General features: G+C 40.3%; 1 protein-coding gene across 1 annotated transcript in view; it reads left to right on the forward strand.

Moving 5' to 3' along the window:
- Nucleotides 1-4,019, forward strand: part of RHOQ (ras homolog family member Q) — a 47,463-nt gene that overhangs the window by 38,384 nt on the left and 5,060 nt on the right. The window lies entirely within an intron of this gene.

Here is a 4,019-nt window from a genome sequence, read left to right on the forward strand (position 1 = left end):
CTCCCTGTATGTGACTTTGCCCCAGCTAGCCCTGCACCCTGTATGTGACTTTGCCCCAGCTAGCCATGCACCCTGTATGTGACTTTGCCCCAGCTAGCCCTACACCCTGTATGTGACTTTGCCCCAGCTAGCCATGCACCCTGTATGTGACTTTGCCCCAGCTAGCCCTACACCCTGTATGTGACTTTGCCCAGCTAGCCCTGCACCCTGTATGTGACTTTCCCAGCTGTCTGTCATACAGTGAGTCTTCACACAAGGCACTGACCATGATCATCACAGAAGCATCCAAGCAGCTCTATCACTATTTGAGACCTTCTTCGTAGTCACTGGACAGCTTTCCAGCAATGATCATCTATATAAATTCCCCCAGATGCTCTTTATACCATAGACTCCCTTTTCCAGACTGACCGGCACACAACATTCCAACCTTGATTTCTTAAGGGCTGCTCTGTTTGATTAGTCACATGCCTTCAGCTGCACCAAACTGCAGAGGAAAAATACACTAAAGTCAATTCAAACAGGTAATACCCCGCTCTCACTGCTAGACAAATTCCCAGGTCAAGCATGTCGACCAAGTAATTTGCCTTTTAACACTGTTTTTTTTTTCAGTGTGAACGGTTCAACCAGTGTTTATATTCCCAGGTCTCCAACCCTGCTTTTACCCGGGTTGGAGACCTAGCAGTTAGAACAGGGGTCCGGCGCTGCATGCCGGGTAAAAGCCTGGTTGTTCTCACTGTCCATTTTCTTATCCTCCAAATGTATGACTTTCCTATTGCCAAAATATATATGCATCAATCTTTTGATGATGAATAAAAATACTTCACATCATTTTGGAAAGCAGATTCTTTGTTTACATGCTGTTTTCCTTTCTATCTGTAATTTCTCTTCTATATCCAACCTCTAAGTGAAGCGTACTGTGTACACATAGGGAATTCATAGTTAGCAATTTTTGTTGCTCACTGAGCAGGAAGATAAATTGTCTTTAGGAAAGTGGTCCCGTTTCAAGGACAGAGTATCTTTTCCAGGTAATTTAACTTTACATCCTTTTACAATAGTTATGTTGCTTGCTCTCCTGGCTGAGTGTAGTTTTCATATGTTCAACGGATACAATTGTCAGAATTTATCATTGTGGGTCTTGGGTGTGTTGTATAATAGCTTACAAATGATTGGACTCTAGTAGGGCGTTGCTGCTATAAATTGTCCTTAAACAAGCAGTTCTTTTTACCAGGTTATGTTGCACAGAAGAGGAGACCAAGTAGATTGACTACTCACTAACATTGGAGCAGATGTATTAAGCCTGGTGAAGAGATAAATAACGCACCAGCCAATCAATTCCTAACTGTAATTTTTTCAAACATAGCTGATTGGCTGGTGCGTTATCGCCTTCCACTTTATCTCTTCATCAGGCTTATTACACCTGCCCCATTAATCCTTATTTTTCCATTACGTGACTTCTGAAATTACAGAAGTCACGTAGGAAATTACAGCAACTCCATAGTGACCACAAACCTGCAAGGAAATTAATCTAGGTAACATTAATAATACAGCAATCTTATTACCCCCTTAGTGATCCCTGGAAGCATTCTTGTTACATTTGGTAGCATTCTGCCTGTTAGCAAAAAGATAACCACATGAGAAAAGGCTCTTACAGTATGTAAAATAAAAGTGTAATGATATTCCAGAGCAAATGCAAGACCCATAAAAGGCATGATATATGTATTAGGGTAAATTTACTAAAGCGTGAGTTAATAGCAGTGAGAGATGTTTTCCATGGGCAACATATCTCATTTCTAAAAACTCACCCCAATTTACAAATACAATTTCGGCTGCTTGTCCACCAGGTTTCCTGAGGGCTAGGAAACGATAACCACAATATACTCCCCAAATGGTGGTATAGCACCTAATATTCTTTTCTCAATTCACCAATCCACAGGTTCCATAATAGTTTATGAAATAAATGAGGATAATTTTCCAAAAGTGTTCTTTATTTGTTCCCTCAAAGGCAATATAAACAATGTACCAATGCGTTTCGTCGTACAAAGACTTCATCAGGGGAAACAGTTTATAATCTTTCTACAACTTCATGATTCTAGTGAATTTGCTTCTGAAAGGCTATCATGAGTATATGAATTCCTATAATTTTAGGAACACAGATAATTATCTGCCTATGGTAGTTAGAGGTAATAAAAAATAAATAAGTATTTATTCAATAAAAAAGTATTTTTATATAAGTCAACCGGATTGGTTAAAAAATAGGAATAATTCAAGTGACTATCCTGTGTATCTGATATTGGACCAGTTCTTATAAATACAAATCAAAGAACGTCCTGAATTGATGTCAGTGGGTGAAGTCTCCTATTAGAGCTTCTATCTCCTGCAGGGTCAGCCACTCGCTTATAAATGAAGCATCGGTGGCTGTGCACAGCTGAACAAAAGGACACTTGTATTATTCTGTCAGGCACCATCTAGTGGTCACTGTCTTGCAAAGCGCTTTAATTTCCCCCCATAGAGGTGAGGAGAATGCACTTGAGTTTTATAGAACACTTGCGGTAATTGTATGTGATACAGAACTGCCCCACAAAGTTGATCCCTCTCACTGGGTCAGTGGACTGTCAGCGACTCAATGAAACATGTGGCATCTAAATTGGTTGAATCATGTACAGGCGCAGATAAACAAGGACAGTTCTTTATAAAACTAATTTCCTAAAGCCACTATATATATCATGCTTCTCCCCTATGTATTACTGAGATGTCTTTTAAAAGTTGTGAGTTTCTGCAGGAAAACAATGGTTCACTTTCAATGGGAAAGATAATGCATGTTATCTGCATAAGCTAGATCACACCTGCATGACCTTAAGGTGCCCACACGCACTAGAACGATTTTTTTTTTGGCCGATTTCCGACCGTTCAGCTGAAAAATCGATCGATTTTACCGATAATCGGCTGTGCGCTGCCGTGGATCTTTTAGCAAAAGATCCATAAGAACGCACATGGGATCTTAAGAGTAATCTTTGGTAAAGATGTGCGCTTGCCTGAAATCTTTTGTCCAGGACGGACAAAAGATATCAAGGCTAATTTATGCGCACATCTTAAGATCGCTGATCTTTCTAGTGTGTGGGCACCTTAAGAGTTGTAGTTCCTCAGGAGTGCCGGCCAGGCCTGGTATAGAGCTTGGATTAGTATATGAAAAAGAATGACGGGTGTTTCATATTCTGCCTTTATCAGGCTCAATAAGCCCTGTTCTAGTATGGCTGGACGCTCACCTGATTACAAATGCGATTTTTATGTTCTGCTTAATACAGCTGTATCTGAAACATGACTTAAGTGTTTATTGAAAGTATTATCCCAGCTTTGGCTGTAAATTATTAGACAGGAGAGAAACTAAACCACTTCTATGCATAGCGTATTACTGCGCTGCAGCCAGAGGAGTCACGCCTGTCTGCTTCCATCCCATGTGCTGTATGATGACCATAATCGCACCAGTAACCCTTACTTTCAATGTGATCAACACCCACCTTAGCTTGAAAAAAATATAATTCTGGTATATACATTTATTAGTATAGGCTATGCCGCAGGTAACCGACAACATTAACAACCATCGTAGACATTGATAATTACCTAATAGGAGGCGGTCACCACGGAGAGGTAATAATTTGGTACCTGATATACCACAACAACAAATTATGGGGCAGATGTATGAAAGTGGAAGGTGACAACTGTCCTTTTTCAAACACAGCTGATTGGCTGGTGCATTCTCACCGTGCATTCTCACCTTCCACGTTATCAGGCTGAATACATCTGCCCCTATATATTTCATCATACTCTTTCTGATAGAGGTCTCATTATACCTATATTAGACAGTCCTTCCTCACCCATGGCGGCACCAGGTTATCTGAATGCACTAGGCTAACATGCCGATGTAGTTTGTCATTAAAATGTTATATTGACTGTTTAATGTCTGTATCTATAAACACTGTATCCTCATTGGTATTGTGCCTATATGCGTTTCTCATTTACAG

Source organism: Crinia signifera, chromosome 3, assembly GCF_055691185.1.
Source record: "Crinia signifera chromosome 3, ASM5569118v1, whole genome shotgun sequence".
Taxonomy (NCBI): domain Eukaryota; kingdom Metazoa; phylum Chordata; class Amphibia; order Anura; family Myobatrachidae; genus Crinia; species Crinia signifera.